The sequence below is a fragment of the Monodelphis domestica genome, chromosome 4, assembly GCF_027887165.1.
Source record: "Monodelphis domestica isolate mMonDom1 chromosome 4, mMonDom1.pri, whole genome shotgun sequence".
Classification (NCBI taxonomy): Eukaryota; Metazoa; Chordata; class Mammalia; order Didelphimorphia; family Didelphidae; genus Monodelphis; species Monodelphis domestica.
The window spans coordinates 418,708,712-418,731,284 of record NC_077230.1 but is presented as its reverse complement, the minus strand read 5'-3'; the positions used below and the strand labels follow the sequence as shown (position 1 = coordinate 418,731,284).

The 22,573-nt window shown below is 59.7% G+C and overlaps 1 protein-coding gene across 4 annotated transcripts in view; it reads left to right on the top strand.

Moving 5' to 3' along the window:
* Nucleotides 1-2,806: 2,806 nt before the first annotated feature.
* Nucleotides 2,807-22,573, top strand: part of SIPA1L3 (signal induced proliferation associated 1 like 3) — a 132,213-nt gene continuing 112,446 nt past the window's right edge. The window contains exon 1 of one of the 4 annotated variants that reach the window (XM_056796172.1): nt 2,807-3,192. The gene's annotated coding sequence lies outside the window, so the exon portion shown is untranslated. Of the gene's footprint in view, nt 3,193-4,141; nt 4,320-13,664; nt 13,759-22,573 lie in introns of those variants that run through there. The other 3 variants (XM_016422201.2, XM_001366744.4, XM_016422202.2) reach the window with 3 other exon arrangements.

Sequence of the window (22,573 nt, the reverse complement as noted above, 5' to 3'; positions counted from 1 at the left end):
TTGGGCATAGTTCCAAATTGCTTTCTAAAATGGTTAGATCAATCTGCAATTCCACCAGCTGTGTATTAGTGTCCCAATTTTGCCACATCCCCTCCAACTTTGATGATTTTCCTTTGCTGCCATATTGGCCAATCTGCTAGGTGTGAGGTGGTACCTCAGAGTTGTTTTTATTTGCATTTCTTTAATCAAGAAGGATCTAGAACACTTTTTCTTTAATCTATTTTAAAATTAAATTTTATTTAAAATTAATTTTATTTTTTTACTTCTCTTTATTAATTAAGCATTTGCTGTGTGCCAGACACTGGGGATCTGTTGAGGGCAAACACATGATTTCTATTCTCAAAGGGCTGGCATTTCAATGCATGAGACAACAAACAGGTGAATCACTTGGTACTTTGACAACAGAGAGCTGGTAGGTGCAAGGTCATCTTAGAGGGGAAGGCACACATTAGGTGCTTCATCAATGGATCATTGATTGATATAGACCTGGCTTTGAATCCTGCCTCTGGACAATAAGAAGCCTTTCTTGAAATCTCTTAATATTATTGCCTTCGATACATAAATCTTTAGGCTACTAAGAAGAGGCAGGGGTTAAAAGGGAGGTCTGAGCCCAAAGGCTCAGAGAAATCTGAAGCATCTTCTTTACCCACTGGGTTCTGGGTTCACATCCTCTGTCTCAGGGACCTCCCACTGGTTCTCTGCCCAGCTACAAAAGGTCTCCTAAGCAGGAAGAGGACCAAGCTATCTATGCCAGGCCTGGAGACAGGAGATGCGGGGTCAAATTTGCCTTCAAACACTACCTACCTAGGTAACCCTGGGCAAGTCCCTTAACCCCCATTGCCTAGTCCTTACTGCTCGTATTGATTCTAAGATGGAAGGTATGGGTTTAAAAAGAAATCAGTGCCTTCCCTTTGGTATTTTTCTTTCTTTCTTTTAAACCTTTACCTTCTTTCTGTCTTAGTAGGTATTGATTGGTTCCAAGGCAGAAGAGTGAGAACTGCTAGGCAAGTGATATTATGTTTCCGGCCTGGCTGTCTATTCCCTGAGCCACTTAGCCCCCCCTCTTTGGCATTAATTTCCAATTTATTCTGTCTATAGCTCTTTTGTACAGTTATTTGGATGTGATCTCCCCCACTTGATTGTGAGCTCCTTGACAGCTAGAGCCGCCTTTTGCCTTTCTTAGAATTCCTAGAGCTTAGCCCAGTGCCTGGCACACAGTAGGGGCTTAATCACTGCTTATGAACTGCCTGATTTTACCTGTGTGGGCAGGTTACCCCAGGGAACCTGTTTTATCAGAATCTTCACTGTGATGGATGAATGTGAGCTCTTATTATTATAGGTGTGTGGGGGAGAGCAGGGAGGAGACCAGAATCCAATCTCACTAGTGCTTAGAATGGCCTTGTGGGCTGGGCTTCACTGGGGGGGTGGTCCATTGGTGAGAAGGGGCTCCGGGGCTTCTGGCCTTTCCTGCTGACCGCTCCCTTTCTCCCCAGCCCTGCACCGGACTGCTTGGCCCTCCTACTGTCTAAGAGACCTTGCACAGCTGTCCAGAAAGCCAGTGGGAGGCCCCTGGGGCAGAGGATGTGAACCCAGAACCCAGTGGGTAGAGAGGCGATGCTTTGGATTTCTCTGAGCCTCTCCCTAGTCACCTACAGATTTAGGTAAGGAGAAGCCTTTGCTTCTCTCTTCCCACAACCAGAGGGCAGGGGCTAGGTGGCATTTGTCTCTGCATTTCTTGCTTCCAGCTGGAGTCTCCATAAATATTGGTTCAGGTAAAGGCTTGGACGTGCCCTCTGAGGGGGCTTTGACTCAACTCAACAACAAATATTTGGCTATTAACATTTTAATAGATTTGTTTTTTTTTTAATATATTTCCAGTTACATCCCTTTTCCCTCTCCTCTACCCAGATAGCCATCCCTTTAGCAAAGACTAAAATAGAGAGAAAACCAGTTCACCGCCTGAGCCTGATGCATGGAACAGTGTTCCCTACACATAGTCCCATGCCATGCCAAGGGAGAGGAGGAGGTGTTTTCTTCTCTCTACTTGGGGTCGAAACCTAAATACTTCTTATGCTTTTACTTTGCATGAGGCACTGGGGAGCCGAAGATGAAAATAAAGTCCAGTTCCTGTTCGTGGGGAGTTTAGGCTCGTCTGGGTGGGTGGGTGGGTGGGGGATGTGCAAGGCCATCACTGAGGGGGAAACCTTGACAAAGATTTTTTTTAGGCAATTGTTAAGAGACTAGCCCAGCAAGGAAGTTTTGTAGGTCTGATTTGAACCCAGGGCTTCCTGACTACCAGCCAGGAGCTCTATCCACTTAATTGCTTGGCTGCCCCAAAGGAAAGACTTTAAATGTTTTTTGAGAATTTGAGGAAGGGGAGAATACTTTCAGAGGGGGAGGAGGGGAGGTAAGACTTTTTGGGAGAGGTGGCCCTGGGGTAATCCTGGAAGGAAGATTTCATCTGTCAGCAGGAGATAGGAAGAGGCAGGAAAAAAGAAGTCCAGGGCTGTCAGTGGTCTGACTTGGCTGGGAGTTCAGGCTGGAAACACTGGGTTTAGGACTGGGTAGTTTATCCTAGAGGTAATGGTGAGCCATGGAAGGCTTCAAAGCTGGGGGAGTAACCAGAGACTGGGAGGTGATCTAGTGTCTTCTTTCCCCGGGGGAAGGATTCCCAGGTTCACAGTGTTCTTGACTTGTCCTCCCTGGCCAAGAACACGTGCTGGGAAGTGGGTTCCTATCTCAGCTTTGTTACTAAAGAGCTGTGACCTTGGGTAAATTCCGGTTTCCTCTCTTGTCTGAGGAGGGGAGGAGAAGTCATATTTCAGTCAGGGCAGGTCACTGGACTTCTCTGGGCCTCAGTTTCCTCCTCTGTTAATGGGTTGCTAAAGCTGGGATCCCGTGGGCTGGCTGTTCTCCAGCAGCTCTTTGCAGAGATGGCATCCCAGGGCTTGCCTTGCTGGGCCGGTCTCTGGAGCCAGCTGTGGGACCCGTGGGACCCAAGCCACCCCCAGAAAACATCTTCCTGCCTGGCCTGTTATTATCATCAACAATAACAAGGCTAATGACCCCCCTGCAGGGCTTCCCTGGCCCCTCCTAGCCTGGTGCATCACTGAGGCCAAACTCTCCCACCAGGTGCTCGGGCTGAGAACTGAGCCCAGCCAGCGGACCGGCACCTTCTCCCAGGAGAGCCAGGTGGGTCGTGTTCTCCTTCCCAAAGCCCAGGGCTCAGTGGCACTGGCTTCGACTCCCTCAGGGTAGGGAGAGGCTGGGTCACCCTGATCCCCTAGGCTGAGGACAAAGGACCCTCGAAGCCAGGGGATTGGTGGCCTTGAATGGAGCTGGGGGGAGGGGGCCTTCTCCGGAGGTGGTAGGCTCCTCTTCTTTTAAGGGGGAGGGTCTCTGAGTGGCGTCCTGGGACAGGAGGGTGGGTCCTGGACCCGGGGTGGTGGTGGGTGAGCGTTGGTACCGGGGTGGGGTGGGGGGAGGGGAAGGGCCAGAAGGCGTGAGAAGATTGCTGGGCTAGATCTTGTAAAATGGCAGCATGGCCATTGGCAGTTTGTGTGTGTGTGTGTGTGGGGGGGGCTCTGCAGAACCTGGAGCCTTGCCTGATCGATTAGCGTTTAAGTGCCTCCTGTTCCTGAAAGTGGCACATTCCTGGCATTGTTGAGGGGATGCTGGGGGGCCACTAGCTTCCTCCCTCTCACGGACTCAGCATCCCCGGCCCTGGCACACAGGGGCTCCCTAGGTTAGAGTGTAAGCTGCAAGAAGGCAGGGCCAGCTGGGTACAGCGTCTATGCGCCATAGGGGCAGATCGAGGGGGCTGCGTGCGCCCAGGGAGCGAGGCTAACAATCCTTCCCACCCCAGAATCGGGTTCTAGAAACGTATTCGCGCCCTGGGGTTCGTGGCTGGGTAAGGGTCTCCCCACCGCGGACCCCGGGACTGGCCCTTTAAGGCTGGAGCCTCGCCTCGCCCGCGGTTGCCGGTTCCCCGGAGTAGCCACCACGAGGGAGCGCGCGCACTCGCCCCCGCTGCCGCGCCGCAAGCAAGTCGCCCAGCCCCGCCCCGTTCCAAGCACGCGCCCGCCGCTACTGGGGACTTGGCCAGTCTGCTCGCGCTCGCGCGTGCGTGAACGTGCGTCCGGGGGCGCGCACTACCGCCCCCGCCCCCTCCCGCCAGCGGCGCGTCCCGTCCCGGCGCGCGCGCGTTCGAAAGTCCTCGCGGGCGGCCCCGCCGCCCCAAGTTAGCCGGAGTTGCTCGTGGCTGCGCGGTGCACTCGGCTGGGCTCGGCTCGACTCGGCTCGGCTCCGTTCGGTTCCAGGTAAGTGCCTTGCTCTCCGAGCCCCGCACCCGGAGCCCGCGCGCCCCCTCGCGCTCCGGAGGTGGGCGGCCAGCGCAGCGGCCCTCGACGGCCCAGGGAGTCTCTCCGCATCCCTGGGGGATGGCGGTGCCGGCCAACCGGCCGGCTAGCCGTACTCCCGGAGCGCCTCTTCCTTCTCTCCCCTCCCTGGCCCGCGGCGGGCGGCGGTGGCGCCTGCTGGGACTTGTAGTGTCCCGGGGCTCCGTCCCACTCCCCGGGTGGGCGGTCGCCGGACTACAGCTCCCGGCAGACCCCGCGGCGCAGGCGGGGGCGGGGGGCCGAGGGGGCTAGCGAGCCCTCCCTACCGCGCATGCGCGGGGGAATTTTGCTGCCGCTTTTCTTCCCTGGGATTTTGGAGTCGTAGGTTCGGCGCACTGGCTCCCGGAATCCCCCTCGGTGAGGGGCAGATCCAAGGGAAAGCGCGAAACGAGCTCCGGCACGGGAAGGGACCTTATTCAGCGCCACCCAGGAAATCCGTGGCAGAGACTGGGTTTGAACCCAGGGCTCCCTACTTCAAATTCAATTTCCGCTTTATACTGCGTCCGTTTTGTTTGTCCGGAGTTGTTTGCGTGTCCCCATTAGACCACCCTGGAAAGCAGGGCTTGCCTTAAGCTTTTCCTAGCACAGGACTCGACGTTGAGTCAATGCTCACTGATGGACAAAACCTCAGTGGCCTAAGAGTGCATAGATCTTGGCTATGCAAAAGTTAATGTATGGAGGCAGCTAGGTGGTATAGAGCAACAGGCCAGGAGTCCGGAGGTCCTGGCTCAAATCGGACACCACCTAGTTGGGTGACCCTGGACAAGTCACTTCACCCCCATTGCCTGGCCCTTAACACTCTTCTGTTTTAGGATTGTGACCAGCACAGAAAGGAGTTTTTAAATAAAAAAAGCAAAACTTAATGCTTGTGTACTGAGGCACCAGAGACTCCCCCCACTATGGAAGGGAGGATTCCATTGAGTACCGGCCCCTCATTGTTCCCTTTTCTCTTTGTTTACATCACTATCCCGTCTCTGTGATTACTTCCCGGTCCTGGTACAAACAGAAAATCAACACATTGGCCACACCTGAACACTGTCTGCCTAAAGAGGGAGGGGGGCTTCTCCGGGCTCTGAAGGCAGTCCAGGTTGAAGCCTTGCGGTGGTCCTGGCTCTTCTGACTTGGCTAGACCAATTCCTAGAAGCCCTCCCAAATTTCTCCGAATTCTGAATTTCCCATTAGGGGTGGGATGTTACTGTTTGTGGGGCTTCTAGGAAGTCACTTCCTCCTTCCCAGGCTTAGTTTTCCTCATCTGTAAAATGAGAGAGTTGACTGGGTCGGTCAGAGGTGTCAAAACTAATGTTGGGGGATCCAGATTAAAATGGAATTGGGAAATGTGTTACAAAATAGAAACAAATACAGTGAAACATAATGTGAATTTGTGGTTTTTATAAATCAGTGGGCCACCAGCTGAGCTGTATCTATGTGAGAAAGAAAAAAAATTGGGTTTAGATGGTCATTGGTTGCCATCCCTTGGAGTTGTAATACTATGCATTGTGTGTGTGTGTATTGGCCATTTTCTTTTTTTCTAGCTCAAACCTTTACATTCCTGTGTAATCCTTTGTTTGACCATCCCCCTCATCATTGGGGACCCTCCATTTCCTTTTGGGTTTTTGCTGCTGCCAAAAGTGCTGCTATAGACATTTATACATTGGACTGTTCTTTCTCCCTCACCTCCTCTCCTTGGTGTATTCACAATACTGAGTAATAAACTACTGGATCCAAGAATATGTGAGGCCTAATGATTCTTGGTATGATTCCAGAACACTTGGACCAGTTCTCACTTGGAGGGCATTAGTGTGCAATCAGGGGCTACAGCTTCTCTAACAGGAATCATTTTTCTCTGCTGTCATTTTTGCCCATTTGGGGCCTTTTGAATTATTTAAATGTTCATTTCTCTTATTATTAGTGATTAGGAACCTTTCAATTGGTTCTTGATAAATTGCATTTCTTTTGAAAATTGAGAGTTCATTTATCTATTGGGGAATGACTCTTGATATCTTTGTATTGAATCCTTCTATAGTTTGGATAGGAGGCTTAGTTTTTTTTTTTTGGAATGACTTTTTCAGTTTTTTATAATGAAACTTGTCCACTCAATCTTCTCCTTTTTGAAATGAATTCTCTCCTTAGCTATAATTACGCAAAGTTACCATCCTACTTTATAACATTTTTTTACGATGTGATTTTTAATTTTTAAGTCATGTATACATTTGGTCTTTATTGTGAAATATGGCATCCTATGTTGGCATGAACCCAATTTCTGCCGAATTGCTTTCCAGTTTTCCTAGGAATTTTACTAAAATATAGATAGGCTTCACCTCAGGAATTGGGAGCCTTGGATTCATTGAAGCAGCCCAGGATGTGTGTGTGTGTGTGTGTGTGTGTGTGTAGAGGGAGGAGAGAGAAGAAAGAGAAAGGGAGGGAGGGGAGGGAGATAGTTCCTGCTGGCCTTCCCACTTAAGTTCTTGAGGGCTACAGAGAAGCCACTGGGAATGGGGGCTCATGAATTGACAGAATTTGACAATTGGAAAGAATCTCTGTGAATGAATGTCAAGCCCAAGGGGTCTTAATCTGGGGAGAGTGGAGATGAGAGTCTGTAAACTTGTTTATTAAAAAAGTGTGGATATTTGTACTTTAGTGGAATTGGTTCTTTTGGAAATCCTCTATTTTATGCTTTTAATGATATTCTTTTGAAAAGGGATCACTGGGCTTCCCTAGGTGGTCCAAGAGGTCCAGAAAACACAAAAGTAAAGAACCCTTGCTTTTGCCCAGTCCATCCCTGGAGAAGTATCCCCACTCCTGACCACCTCTCCAGAGGGGGGCCATCTGTCCTTCAGATGCCCCATCCTGCTCCCCTCCCTGCCCCTTCTTCACGATCTTTTCTTTCCCAGAATAGGCGTCTTCCTCAGCCCTCTTTGAGCTCCGTCCTCATGGGATGTGGGCTCCAGGCCCTTCCCTCTCCTGGTGGCTGGTCTCTGGATGCTCTCCAGCTGTGCTGACCAGGGCAGATGCTCTTCCCCCTTCTCCTCTCTGGCCGGATCCCAGTCGCTTTCTTGGGCTGTGTTCCACCTTGCTGGCTCCTGTGGCCCTGGGGTCACAGACAGGCTGCTGCTGGACCAGCTCACCCCTGTGCGTCCCCCCAGAGCCCTGGATGTTTTGGACCCAAGCGTGAGATGTCCCTCTGATGCAGACTCGGCGCTGGCTCGTCAAGCCCTCTCTGCGTTTTTCCTCTCCCTACCCCGTCTCGTGAGCCTCTCACCCGCTGGGTTCATGTGTGGCCCCCTCCAGGTCGCCGAGGCAGCTCCGGGCCAAACACTATGAACTTTTCTTCTGCCCAATCAGCTGGCTCCAGGCTCATCTCCTGGGAGCATTGTTGAGGCCTTGCTCTTCCCAGGGCCTCTGACGTGCGTACTTGATCAGAGACTTGGCCAAAACAGAGATGGGCGGCTCAGTGGATGGAGAGCCAGGCCTAGAGACAGGCCCTGGGTTCAAAGGTGGCCTCAGACACCTCCCAGCTGGGTGACCCTGGGCCAGTCACTTCACCCCGTGGCCTCGCCCTGACCGCTCTTCTGCCTGGGAACCTGTCCACAGGATTGGTCCAAGATGGAAGGCGAGCGTTATCTATAAAATGGAGATGAATCCTATCCAGAGCCTTCCCCGACTGACCAGTTTAGTAACTGTCAGCAGAGGAAACGAGGTTCGTCTGGAAAGACCTGTTCTCTGTGCCGTGCTCAGTCAGGCAGCCGGCACTTATCGGGGCCCCTGGTGCCAGCCTGGGTCCTGGGGATTGGGAGGCTCTGAGGACGCAGAAGCCCTCGCCTGCTTTCTTGGAGCCGGGGCCGCGCTCATGTCTGACCTGGCCAGTCGGCACCCCCTTGGGCGGGCAGCCCGCCGGGCCCTTGGCCCCGCTCACCTCGGGGAGGCCTGAGCCCGCTGCAGCTGGCCGCCCGCCGGCCTCTGCCTCCTGGGCGCCCCCATGGCGGGGGAGCGGACGTGCTGGCCGTCCTGTTTGCCCACCAGGGCTTTGACGTTCCGTCCTAGCGGCCTGCTCCGTGGCACGATTGGTTTCCTTCCTTTTGTCTCGACCTGGCCGGCGGCCCTCCTCCTGCACGGGGGCCCTCGCCTTCCTCCTGGCCTGCGGGTCCTTCATTCCCTGCCGACTCCACATGCAAGGACGGCAGAGCGGGCCAGGCCTAGGCAGGAAGGAGGTCCCTGGGCCGCTGCAGACGGCACGGAGCTGCCATGGTTAGACCTGCACTTTAGGGGAACTGGAGGCCGGGCCGGCCGGGGAGAGCCTGGAAGTGGCCGGAACGAGCGGGCACTTGTGACGCCCACCACGTCCTGGGCCACCCGTGGATAGGACCGGCCTGGCACCTCATGGGCACAGTGGAGGGAGGCTGACACGTGCCCGCTGCGTGACCCTGGGGAAGTCACTTCCCTCCTGCCTGCCTCCGCTTCTTCAGCTGTAAAATGGGGATAACAAGGGCACCTTCTTGCCATGGTGGTTGTGAGAATCCAACGAAAGCCAATCCACAAGGTCCTCACGTAGCGCAGCGCCTGGCACGTGGTGCTCTGCGGCGCCTTAGTCCCCCTCCTCCGGGTCTGGGCCTCAGGCGGCCAGGAGGGGCCACAGCGTGGCGCGGCTCCGTGCAGGCTGGCTGCAGAGGTGTTGTGCCCGCAAAGCCCCTTTGACGCCATTTCTGATTTGGGAAGGAGCCGGAGCCGGAATCCCGCTGCCCCGTGCATGACCCCGTCGGCCAAGCCCTCGCTTTCTTCCGGACGGACCAGGCCCCGGAGACCTCGAGGATCCCCGCAGAGGAGTCAGTTGGGAGAAGCCCCTGAAGCGCCTGCTGCGTGCAGGCCCTGGAGAGTCCAGGAAGAGCTACGGGGACGTCGTATTGGGGCAAACAACAGGTGCGGCATAAGTCAATGGAAAGGAATGAACGGGTGGGAGGGCAGAAGCCAGGGCAGCCAGCTGGCAGGGCGGCGCGCGCACCGGGTCTGGAGTCAGGAGTGCATGGTGCTGCCGCCGCCTCCTGTACACACTGTGAGCCTCTCCCGTCGGGCTTCAGGCACTCTAACCTGCCGACCTCCTCCACTTCCGGGCTGGTGGGGCCCCTGCTCTCTTCAGTCAAGTCTGGATCTGCGCCACAGTCGTCTCCGGCTCTCGTTTGGCCACCCCAATCATCCTGGTGTGTCGAGCCCCCGACAAGGCCGTGCGCCGCTTCCTCGGGCTCCGTGCTCTCCCTCCCCCTGCTCCACTCACCTTTTGATTTCCTGCTCCAGCATCGCGGGCGCCTTTTGTTTGGCGTTATTCCTGGAAGCTGTTGCAGGCTCTTCGCGGTCACCCTGCCCACAGTGGAATAGATGACGATCCCCTCAGTGAAACCCACCCGTTCCCGTCCACTGAAATTCAGTGACAGCCGCCATGGCCAGGGTCACCATTCCCATCTGGCTTGCCTTGGGAGCAGGTTTTTAAAGAATGTTTTGATAATTGTATTTCAGTCTCTTTGTCATTCTCTGGATTTAATTTTATTTAGTTAGACCGTGGTTCTGATTGGGGTCCCTGCCTCCCGAAGGGGCCCAGCAGCCAAAGAAGGTGGCGCTCCCCTTCTCTCCCTCTGTCTCTAACCCTGGGACCTGGATTCATTGAGTTGGAGACACTGGACTCGGTGAGAGCCAGTGGGCCAAGGAGGGGCAGCCCAGAACGCCCAGGAACTCGAGTGGGAGTCCAGAGACCTTCCCTGGAAGGCTCAGCTTCCCCCTGTGCCCTTTAGGGCTTCCCAGGGCCCGGGGGCCGGCCTCCCTTCTTGGTTGGCAGGCCCAAGAGCCCGCGTCCAGTTCCCGTGGAGTGCTTAGATGGAGGATGATGGCAGGCCCTGCCTTTGGGGAGGAGGAAGTGCCATTTCTGAGGCTGACACGCTGTTTGGCCTGTCCCCTGGCTAAGGGCCCCAGCCCGGATGGGAGTCACTCCCGACACTGCCCCTGCCCCAGCACAGACGGGCATTAGAAGGGCAGGCGGCCCCATCCTGTCAGCAGGCTTCAGGCCTGCGTTCCCGTGCGGGTTCCCCTGGCTCGGCTCACACGGCTTCGCGAGAACTCGGGGGCTCCGTAACATCCGGTTTCCTGGGAACCGTGTTAAGGCGTTCAGGTAGGCCGGGCCTCGGGCTGGAGGAGGGTTAGAAAGCGGCCAGGCCGTGACCCTGTGCAGCGAGAGGCGGCCCCGCGCCCGAGAAGATGGGGGAGCCTGGCGGCCGGTGCTGACCCCTCGCCCTCTCCTACGGGGCTGACACGTGCCTCCTTTAAGCCGGCGCCTTCGGCCTTCGGCCCCGGTCTAAGTCAAGAGAGCAGGAAGCGCGAGGCGTTGGGGTTCAGTGGCTTGCTCGGGGCACTCCGCCAGGGCCCCATGGGAAGCCAGGTCCTCCGCTGGGGTGCCCGGCCGCCCTGGCTTGTCGAGCTGAGAAGGGAGAGCCACGACTCGTTTAGGAGCGTGAGAGGCGGGAGCCCGAGCCAGGCCGCAGCGCGGCGCACCACTCCCTCTGCCCGTGAAGGGACTGACGCGTGGCGCGACCCGGGAGACATGGGTGGCCGCTAGGGAGGGGCCTGTGCCTTGGGCAGCACGGTGCCCGCCGCCTGTGGTCAGGCTCCCTCCTGCTGTGCCAGCGAGGCGGCTTCCAGCAGCCCTGTGCTTGGCCCCCCAGGAGCACAGCAGAAAGCCGGGCTCTCCCTCTTGGGCCCTCTCCCTCCGTGGCATCGGCAGGAGCAGACTCCCGGGCTTCGTGCCATGCGTAGAAGCCCCATTTTCGGGACAGAAGAAGAGCGTCAGCGCCTCATTGAACGGGCTGCCTGGGCCCCGGGCATCCAGGCGGGGGCCTGGGCTGTGCGAAGAACCGGAGCAGACTCGGAAGGAGAGCTCTCGAGGAGCGCTCCCTGGCCTGTGGCCGTTTGCCGTTTTCCTGGGCCGCAGACTGGAGCGTGCCGAGTTAGGCACGTGGCCCACGCCGGGCTCCGCGGTCCCCAGAGCTGCTTCTTTAGCCCTCCCTTCCGTCAGAGACGCAGGACAGGTTCCAAGGCAGACGAGAGCCCGGCAGTGAGTGACTTGCCCAGGATCACCCAGCGAGGGAGCGTCTGAGGCCGGATTAGAACCCAGGACCTCCGGGCCTGGCTCTCCATCCACTGGGCCACCCAGCTGCCCCCGATGGTCCCCGGAGATCTTGGCAGGCTCCAATGGAGACTGAGTAAAAGGAGAGGAAACGGAGGAGGCCCGACTTTGGACTCAGCTTTTCAGTGACTTCCCCGATCCATCCGCGTGGGCGGTGGGTCGGCCTGGCTGCCGGCCTCAGTGCTCCTTGTGCAGGGAGGATGACCAGGATGAGGAAGGACTGGACGCTTCTCTGAAGACCGTTGAAGGAAATGGGAGTGTTTGGAAGGAAGTGGGAATGTTTAGCTTACAGAAGAGGCTTGGGGAGGGCAGAATCTCTGTCCTGCCGTGGACGGCGGATCAGCCTGGTCTGTTCAGGGGGGCAGCTGTGGGGGGGGGCCCTCGCCTGTGCCCAGGGAGCCGCTCTGCTCAGCTGCTGCTTGGGGCAGACGACCCGAGGCATCTCCTGCCGCCCGCTCAGAGCGTGAAATCAGGGCGGTGCATCCCAGGTCAGCAGGGCCAGCATTTCCCCCAAGCAGCACCTTTTGTTGGCTGGGGGGGTGCCTGTGTGGGTGCCTGAGTGTCTGGGCAGGGGGGTCTGGGAAGGTTGTTGAGCCTAAAGGAGCTGCTGAAGCCCAGGCTGCAGCTCAGAGCTGGGGGGGGGGCCGCTCGGGGAGCTGAGGGGCAGCTCAGAGTGCCGAGGGGCAGCTCAGAGAGCCGGGGAGTTGGGGGGTGCTACGAGGGGTGGCTCTACTTTTTTTTTTAAATATATTTTATTTGATCATTTCCAAGCATTATTCGTTAAAGACATAGATCATTTTCTTTTCCTCCTCCCCACCCCCATAGCCGACATGTGATTCCACTGGGCATTAGATGTTTTCTTGATTTGAACCCATTGCCTTGTTGATAGTATTTGCACTAGAGTGTTCATTTAGAGTCTCTCCTCTGTCATGTCCCCTCAACCTCTGTATTCAGGCAGTTGCTTTTTCTCGGTGTTTCCACTCCCATAGTTTATCCTTTGCTTATGAATGGTGCTTTTTTCTCCCTGAACAACTCCTGCAAGTGGTTCAGGGACATTACACCGCCACTAATGGAGAAGTCCATTACGTTCGATTATACCACAGTGTATTAGTCTCTGTGTACAATGTTCTCCTGGTTCTGCTCCTCTCGCTCTGCATCACTTCCTGGAGGTTGTTCCAGTCTCCATGGAACTTCTCCACTTTATTATTCCTTTTAGCACAATAGTACTCCATCACCAACATATACCACAGTTTGTTCAGCCATTCCCCAATTGATGGGCATCCCCTCGTTTTCCAGTTTTGGGCCACCACAAAGAGCGCAGCTATGAATATTCTTGTACAAGTCTTTGTGTCCATTATCTCTTTGGGGTACAGACCCAGCAGTGCTATGGCTGGGTCAAAGGGCAGACAGTCTTTTATCGCCCTTTGGGCATAGTTCCAAATTGCCCTCCAGAATGGTTGGATCAGTTCACAGCTCCACCAGCAATGAATTAATGTCCCTGCTTTGCCACATCGAGGGGTGGCTCTACTTGAAGGCATCTCAGAAGGAGTTAGAAGTGGGGTGGGGGTAGAGGCCTGCCTTTGAAGGACCGAACCATTTGCTTTGGTTCCATTCTTTTTTTTTTTAAACCCTCACCTTCTGTCTTGGAGCCAATACTGTGTGGTATTGGGAAGTCTGGGGTCAGATTTGAACCCAGGCTCTCCCATCTCTAGGCCTGGCTCTCCATCCACTGAGCCACCCAGCTGCCCCCGGTTCCATTCTTGAATGACAGCTAAAGCAGCTTCTCTTGTGGGGGCTGAGAGCCAGGCGGAGGTCTGCTCAGGTTCAGGCTGGGAACACCAGAAGGCCATATTCCATCCAGGTAGCCTTATTTTACAGATGGGGAAACTGAGGGCAGACAGAGGGTCCTGCCTGCAGGCACATGATGAGGCTTAGGCAGATTTGTAGGGAGTTTGGCCTCTTAGTGAGATTTCCCCTTTTTCCTGAAAAAGCCCTTTGGGCAATGGGTGGTAGGGGGCACCCCCACTCCTGGGAGCTGCCCCGTGGGCCGGGGAAGCTGGGGTGGGTGTCCCTCCCCCAGGGGCCAGCACCAGCCGCTGCCTCCCATTCCGGAGTCAGAACCTCTACCTTCAACCGAAGGCTGCCCTCCCCAAGGCTGGTAACTGCCCGTGTGTGCGGAGGGCTTCGGCAGCGGGTCAGGTAGGTGGAGGCATCTCCCTGGAGCTTTCAGGGCTTGGCCCCCCTTGCTCCTTGTCCCGGCCTCTCCCGCCTCCGGGCCTTTGCTGGCGGGTCTGGAGCCTCCGAGGGGGCTGTGCTGTGCCGCGCTGCGTGGCACCCTGGGACGAGCTCCCTCCTCTCCTGGAAAGGCCCCCTCCCGCGGGTGCCGAGACCCCAAACAGGCTCGGAGCTGAGCGTTGGGCTCGCTCCTGTGGCTGGCAGGGCCAGGCGTCCTCCCCGCTCCTTAGCGCCAGTCTCCAGAGGAAGCCCCTGCTGCCCATCTCGGCCCCCCGGGCTCTTTGGGGGATTCTCGCTTGGGACTACCCGGGGTCCCTCCCTGCCTTTGGACGTGGAGGCTGAGGCCCGGCTCTTCAGTCCAGAGCTCGGTTGGGCCGAATGTGGATTCATTTGCCCGGGAGCGACAGGGGACACCTGCCTCCCCTCAGCCCCCCAAGCTTGCTCTTTCTGAGGAGAGGCCGGCCCGGAGACCCCCTTTGTTTCCTAGCAGCCTCTTGGGGCTGCTGAAAATGTGTGCGGGGTCCCCCTCGGCTCCTTAGAGCCCCCCAAAGGAAGGTTCCCCCCCAGAAAGCCCTTGCTTTGAGCCCGAGTCCAAACCTGCAGAACTTCCCTGGCCCGGGAGGGGGCCCTGGAGGGGAGCAGGGTCCACCAGCCTGAGCTTCTCTGCCCCGGCCGGGGTTCAGGAGAGCTGGCTTTTAGGCCGGGCTCCGAGCCCTTGGTCCAGTCCCCTCCTTCCTTCCCAAGCCCACAGCCGGGCAGCTTGGGAGAACTGCGGTGACAGAAGGGCAGAGGCCCGGGCCTCCAAAGACGCCTTCTCTCCTGGCCCTTGGCACCTCGTGCCTCGCTTCATGGAGGGAGGACGTGCCGGTGCCCGCGTCGCCTGAGCCCTCTGCGATGGTGGCCACAGGCCCGTCCGGGGCCTCTGCCTTCCGGCCCCGGCCCTCGCTGCATCCCCACACGGACAGGCTTTTCCTTTAGACTCGGTAGGGAGTCTCTGCTTTCATGGGGGAGATCCATCCCGTGGCATCTTTGGCCCGGTCGGGCCTCGTGGAGGATTGTGGGCCGTTGTGGGCGCCGCTGGCCGGAGAGCCTTCTGTGCAGGGCGGGCCTTCGCGGCTGGCCTCCAGGGTGCAGAGGCCCTAGAAGCGAGGGCAGCCGCGTTCTGCTCGGCCCACCGAGTGCATCTGGCAGCTGCTGGAGCTGGGGGAAGCGGTCGGAAAAACTTCCTCTCCCCACCCCCGTGGGCTGGCTGCTTTGAGAGGATCAGGTGGTGAGCTCCCTGTGGATGGAGGTCTTCGAGTAGAGTGGAGGGCCGCTTGGGGGTATTAAAGAAGCCATTCACGACCGTCCCCGTCTGGACGTGCGGCCAGGAGGGCCCTGAGCTCTGCCCGACCCTGGAACCTTGGGCCTTCTCTGAGGCTCCCCCATAAAGCGGGCAGCCCGAGCACTGCTGTGACGTCCAGGCCTGCCCCGGAGGCCCTCGGGCGGTGGGGGTGGGAGTGTTTCTGGGGAAAAGGTAGGAGGGCGACGGGGAGATCCTGGCCCCAAACTGGAGTTTCAGAAGAGGGCCAACGGCCTGCCAGCCTGGGCGAAGGCCTGAGCCCGGCCCCAGCTCCGGGCCTTTGTGTCCCCCGTGCCAGCCGGCATGGAGCGCGCCTGCGAGCAGGGAGCCGTGGGTGGGGCCCGGATGCCCGGGCACCTGAAACCTGCCTGCTCGCTCCGGGGCGGAGCAAAGCCCAGCTTTGTCCTGGTCAGCCGCCCAGCTGGGGCCCGGAGTTAGTCTGCCGGATTTCCTGTCCCTGGAAGGAGAGAGCCAGGAGCAGCCGGCTGGGGGCATCGGGCCTTCTTGCCCCCTCGAGGCTATCTCGGAAGAGCCTCTGTGCTGGGGGACCAGGAAGCAGAGGCCCAGCCCAGCGGCACCGGCACCCCCGGACGTCCCGCGAGACAGCCCTCGAGCCCTGGCTCTGGGGCCGGCCTGGGGCCTAGCCTCGACCTCCTCCGGGACCCCGGGCAGCCCAGGCCCAGCAAGGTGAGCGGCAGAGGGCGCTGGGTCGGGGCCTGGCCCGGATCTGGGGCTGCTATTTTAAGAAGCTCCTCAGGTGTTGGAGGAGACACACCTCTGGGCTCGGCCGGCACTCCCTTCCCTCCGTGTCCTGGGCCTGGCGCCAGAGCGCAGCGGCCCTGCTGGGGGGAGGCCATCTACTGGGTGTCGCTTTTAGTCACGAGAAAGTGAATGGTCTGAGGGACTGCTCGGCTGTGTTGGGCCCGGGCTGGGCTCTCCGTTTCCCCGTGGTTTCTTCGGAGCGGGCACGCACGCGCGTCTGACGAGGCCGCTGCCCGCACAGTAGGGCAGCCCCTTGGCTTTGCCAGGGCTGCCCCGGCCTTATCTGCCTGCCCGGGGCCTCCACTTGCATACTTTGGTCTCTGCCCTGCCCCGCCGTCGTCGTCTTTTTTTATGCCGACACCCTCCCACCGTGGGCATCTGCTCCTCTCTGAAGAGGAAAAGTCGAGCCCTCTGTCTAGCCTGGTGGGGTGTTGGGCAGGGCGGCGGGCCTCTGGGTCTCCCCTGTCAGCCGGGCCCCTGGTGTGCTATGGCTAGCTTGAGAGCAGCCCAATTCCCTGCTTGGAAACCTCTAAAAACAGGTCCTTCCCCAGGTGCCCAGGGCTGTACAGGGACCCCCGGGGCATTGCTGGGAGCAGGCCCGGGGCCAGGGAGCGCAGCGTCTTCCAGGGCCCCTTCCTGCTTTTGACCAGGGCCTCCGTGCCGCCACGTTTCTCTCCGTTGCAAAGGGCTAAACCAGGGATCTTGGACACCCAGAATGCTTGCTTGTTTTCTTCTCTTTTCCCTGTGAGCAAGTTTCAGGGAATCCGTTTGCAGGGCATTTTGTCTCCAGAAGGCCCGCCCTGAGCAGGTGGTGCCGGAGGACGGCCCCTCTGTGGGCCTAAAGTAGGGAGCCGCCCTCCTGCGTCCGAAGTTGTGCCGTCCTGGGAAAGGCCCAGCAGCTCCTTGGAGCCGACCCAGCCTCTCCCTCTCAGCCCCGGGCTCTCCGATCCCCCGCCAGGCTGCCCTCCGTCCGGCTTCCTGGAGCTGGGCCGGGGCTGGCGGCTTTTCTCCCTTTCAGGCAGAGCGGGGGGTTTCGGAGGGTCCCGCCGTGGGAGTCGCGGGGTCTTGGTCGGGGCCGATGGCTGCCCTCCCCGGCGTTCAGCTTGCTTTGCCTCCTGCCCCTTGCAGCGCGCCTTCAGGCCTGCAGCGTGCTCCCCGTTGCCCCGTGGGACCGCCGTTCCCGGAGGCCCGGGCTGGCTGGCCTGAGTCTCCCTTCTCAAGGTGTGTGGCCTGGAAAAGCAAAGGCCATCCCGCGTTTCCCGCGGCGGGTCGCTGGTGCCGCCCGCCGGCCTGGGCTGCGGAGTGTGGTGTCATCTGCCCGCACAGCCAGGAGGACAATCCTCGAGACGGACGGAGGGTCTGGGCCCTGCCCTCCTAGCCTGGTGCCTCCCCCGCCTGCCCAGGCCTGCCCTGGAAACCCTTCTCCACTCCCTGGGCCGTCGGAGGTGGGCACCGAAGCAATGGCGTCCTCTGGGGTTTGGGCTGCTTTTAGGCTAGTGATACGTGGGCTCCGCCTCGGGCTTGGCCTTTGGCGTCGATGCATCTGTGGGGGGGCACCGAGAGCACCACTGACTCAGCCCCCCGCCGGGGGTCCCAGAGGGCCGAGGTGGCGCTGCTGTGCGCCAGGCACCGTGCTCGGCGCGGGGAGGAAGGCCCGAAGCAGTCCCTGCTCTCAAGGAGCAGCAGCCTGCTGCGGAGGCAGACTGGGGACCAGCGGGGAAGCCCAGGAACCAAGGGGGATCGCGAAAGGGATTTTGGCCGGACTTGGGGCTGGAGGTGAGGGGAGAGAGAGCATGCCAGGCCCGGGAGACAGCCGGGGAAACGCCGAGGGTGCAGACGGAGGCCAGTGCCGGACGTGAGGTGTGCGAAGCCTGGATGGGCCGGAGGGGGCCGGCGCGAGGACGCCAAACAGAGGATTGTGTATTGCTGAGGGAGCCCCTTTATTGAGCGGAGGAGCGACATCGGCATCTCCCCTTGGGCGGCTGGATGGGGAGAGGCTGGAGGCTACGGCCGGGGGGATGGCGGGCTCGGGGGAGGTCTCGTCCCCGCTCTCGCCTGCCTTCCTGGTTTCACTGGGTGGTGGGAGCCCGAGGCTGCCCCCTCTCTGGGCTGGGGCTGGGCGCTGCCCTCGGAGCTGAGGGCGCGGGGCTGCGGGGCAGGCGGGCGGGCTTCATCTTGCAGGGGCCGGGGCCTGCTCACGCTCATAATGAGCAAAGCTGGCGCTGGAAACAAGGGCCCCCGATCCAGGCCTGGGCCCGGGCAGGTGGGAGATGGGGTGGGGGGCCCTTCAGGGCGGGACCGAGCCGCCTCTCCCCCCGTCCCGCGCTCCAGGGATGATGGAGGCGCTTTTCTTGGTGGCTCCGGTTGTCCCGTCGGTTAGACAGGACACCTTCGGGGGCGCTTGTGATAACGTCGTCGCCATTGACTTGGTTCGGTTGGGCTGGCTCTGCGACCCCGCTTGGGGTTTTCTTGGCAGAAATCCTGGCGTGCTTGGCCATTTCCTTCTCCAGCTCACTTGACAGATGAGGCAAAGAAGGGGCAGTGATTTGCCCAGGGTCACTCAGCTAAGAAGGGTCTGAGGTTGGACTTGAACCTGGGTCTTCCTGCCCCCAGGCCTGGGGCTTTGCCCCCTGCACCTCCTCGCTGACCCTCCAGATATCGCTTGACCCTGTTTTTGCCTTTCTTGGTACGCTCGGTGCGTGGCTGTTGGCTGACGGTCACCACCGGGGGCCCGAGAGACTGGCTGGAACTAAGGCCGGGTCGTGTCTGTTGGGAAGCCTCCTGGGCCTCGTGGTGGTTATTGAGGCTTCTTGGAGAAAGAAACAAAGTTGTGCAGGGCCCGGGCCTGGTCTGGCCGCCTGGCGCTCGCCGCTCCGTCTCTCCCCGCTTCTTTGCCCAGGATCCGGAGGGCCTGGCCGTGGGGACTCCCGCGGGCAGGCGGCGTGGCCGGGCTCGGGGCAGGCTGAGGAGGAGGGGTGGTCGGTGGGGAGACTGCTGTAGCCAGCGCATGTCCTGCGTCAGCACCTTCTCCAATGGGGTGGGCCAGCGAGCGGGCTCTCTGCTCCTGCGCGGGGCCCAGTGATGGTGCCACCTCAGGCGGGCTGCTCCTGGCCCTTCGGGGGCCCCGTGAGTGCCGGTGCCCAGCGGGCGTCGGGGCTCAGGATGGCCTCACGGAAGCGAGACGCCCTGCGAGCCCCCTGCCCCGGCCAGTGGCCCTTTGCCAGGGCCCGGAGGAGCTGGGTGTGCTTTCACTTTTGGAAGCCGCATCTCCGTACAATTGGTTTCCTCTGTCAGCGCAGGCCTTTTCTGTAGGCTAGAGAGAGGCTCCACAGGCTTCATGTGATGGTCAGCGCCGCGGCCCCAGGTTTGGGCCTCGTGGAGCCCGTGGCCTTGCGAGCTTGGGGTCTGGGTGGCCTGGGGAGATCCCTTCTTCATGGGGCGTCAGGGAACTTGGGGCTCAAGTGCCGATAAGTGGATTTTCCCCTGGGGCTTCCTTTGTAGTCCTGTGTTTCACGCCCCTCACGCCCAGTTCTGGGAGGGGCGCCACAGGGAGGCTTCCTAGCCTGCCCAAAGTGGGTGGACCCCTCAGGGACTAAGCCTCCTTTCTCCTGGGGGAGGAATGAGGCTCCTCCTACCCTGGTGGTCCTCACTGCAGTCTTCCCAGGCCGATTGCTGCAGAGCTCCCAGGGCCCTCAGAACCAGAACCTGGACTCGGATCTGGACTCTGACGCTTCGTCCCTGTGAGGGGCTGGATCGCCTCCCTCTCTGGGCCTCGGGGTCAGAAGAGTGAAGAGCCGACCATGGCACGGCCCTCTCCGCCGACCTGCAGTCTCCCGTCTCCAGTTGCCTTTCAGACGTCTAGGACTAGGTGTCCAAAAGGGACCTCAGGGTCTTCCCCAAACCCGTTCCCTCTTACTGACCCGGGCAGCCCCCTCCTGCCGTCCCACTATCTCCCACCCCCAAGCCCAGACCATTGTAAGGCCTGTGGCTCCCTATCACTGCCAGGAGCAGATACACAATCCTGTGCTGGCATTCAGGGCCTTTTGAAACTGCCCACCCTCCCTCCTTGCTGTTTCTTGAACCGGACACTCCATCCCTTTGCTCTGGCCGCCCTCCAAGCCTGGAGTCCTCTCCCTTCTCTTCGCCCCCCCCCCCCCCCCCGGGTCTTTCCTTACACAGACGTTTGCCCGTTGTGCCCCGCGTTGGTTTGGGAGCTTCTCGAGGGCACTGTCTGTCCTTTGTATCCTCAGGACGTGGCACAGAGTCTGGCCCACCGGAGGTGCTTACTAAATGCTTGTTGTCCAAGCAGGAGGCAGGGCAGGTTCCAGGGTCAGCCGGGCTCGCTAGACAGGTCCCCGTCCTCCCTGGAGCCTCAGGACTGACCCAGTTGGCCTCTCAGGCATGGCCCCAAATGTGCCTGGGCTCTTCGGCTGCGTCTGTTCTTGGAGAGGGCAGAGATGGAAGGGGGTCCAGGGGAAAGCATGCTGGCTCCCTAGAGGTCCACACGCCCGCTGGAACGTCTTGGGCCTTCCCGGGCCTCTGCTTCTTCATCTCTGAGTGCCTCCCGCCTCGCCTCTGGAGACTTATTGGGTGTCCCCTGCCTGGGGAGGGGGCTCCCACAGACCTTCCCTTGTAAACATGGTGCCATGGCCTGTGACTCCTGGAGAGCCCTCCAGAGGCGGAGAGGGGAAACTGAGGTCCAGTCCTGGCCGCTTAGTGGTTGTGTCAGGACTGGAACCCAGGTGCCGGGCTTTCTGAGATCCGCTTTGAGTGCAGAGCCCACCTCTGCGGGGACCCAGGGTGCCTGGCTTGGTCCCTGGGCCACCCCGAGCAGCTCCCACTGGGGGCAGCCACAGGCTCTCCTTTCTCTGGGGCCCCGAGCCCTGAGCGGGTCTCTGCTCGCCTAGCTAGGAAGCGTCTGAGGCCAGGTTTAAACTGGGGGCTTCTTGTCTCTGGGCCCTGCGCTCGCTCCGTTCACTCCTCCACCTGGCCTGGCCGCCTTCACGGGAGGGGCTCCTCCGGGGACGGCCTCACAGCCCCGCCAGCGCCCCGAGCTGGGGTGACGAGGCTCGGCTGCCCTTAGCCGCTTGCTGTGGGCGTGCTGTGCCCAGGACTTCTGCGAGCGTCCCCGCTCTCAGCCTGGCTTCCTTTCCTTTTTTAAACCCGCCCCTTCCTTAGAATCAGAACTCTGCACTGGGTCAGGGCTAGGCCGGGGGGTTAAGTACTTGCCCAGGGTCACACCGCTAGGACGCGTGAGGCGTGAGTGGGATCCAGGACCTCCCCTCTCCAGGCCTGACTGCACTGAGCCTCCCACGTTCTGGGGAGCTCAGGCCCTGCCGGTTCTCCTCGCATCACGTGGTGTCTCCCCCCAGAATTCAGCCGTGGGGCCCTCTGTGGTCCCGCTGCTTTCGGTGCCACAGAGGCTCCCCGACGGGCTTGCCTGGCACTCTGGGCCCGTCGCCTCCTGGCAGGGTGCTGTGTGGCGCTGGGCTAGACCGGGCTGCTCGGGCCCTGGCAGGCTTGCGGGTGGGGGGAGTTCCCTGGCTCCTGGAGACACCATAGAGTGGAGCCGGACTCCTGACCAGCGGCTCTGCCCCTCCCCCCGCGGGCCCCTCTGGGGCTGTCTGCGCTCCCCCATCAGCCTGGGGAAAGGCAGAGGCCGAGCGGTTCCGGGCCAGGAGTCTGTGGCTGGGAGAATGCTGTGATCCGTCCCCACCCTCCTCTGTTCTTTCTGTTACTTAAAATATCGCTCTCAGTGTAGCGCCTGAAGAGAAGGCCACGGTGTTCCCAGGCCTCCCATTCATCCCGAGAGGCCCAGCTGTTCGCTCTCTCCCGGCGGGGACACCAGCCGGCAGGGAGGAAGAGTCGTGCTCTGGGACAGATGTGGCAGGCTCAGCGGGGGCAAAGCCGGCCCCCAGGCCCTCGGGGCCGCGCCTGGCCATCGCAGTGCCTCTTGCCCCCGAGCAGAGCTGCCGGGCTCCCTCTTGGCCTGATGGTGCCACGGAGTGAGGTGGGAGTCCGGCCTTCAGCACCGCAGTGGACACCCAGCATGCCCAGTGACCTTCCTTTGGAAGTCTGGGGCCAAGTGGGATGGAGAGCAGGGAGTGCACACATGCTGCCAGAACGGCTGGCTGGCCAGAGCCCCGCACCCTCCCCTCAGGAGCTCCTCCAGGCCGCCCCAGTCACGCTGGAAGGGCCAAGGGAGCCATATGGGAAGTGACAGAGGCCAGGTCTGCGGACTCCAGGGCCAATGGTCCTTCCTTCCCTTGTGGTCCTGCCAAGCGCCTCATTTTGTTCTCATCACTTCCCCTGACTCTTCTCTCCTTACTAACTATGGGCGACAGCCAAACCTCACTAATTGTACCCATTCCATGCCCATCCTCCCCTCCATTCCCCTTTGCCCCTGCTCCTCCCTCGGCCTGGACTAGGCTGTTCCCCCTCCCAGCACCTTCCCCAGCCTTTCCTCCAAGGCTAGGCATTCTGTTTCTTTTTATTGCCCTGGGGCCTTGCCAGGGTAGGGCCTGCCTCATTTTGGGGTTCTGGCTCCAGGTAATGCCTGGTGCATTTCCTTGTCCTGAAAAGAAGCTGAGCATACTTGCACTGTTACCCCCAGGAACGAGAGGGAAGACCGGACTGGGCCTGGCGTTTGGGCCCTCCACCTTTGGGCCCCTCCTC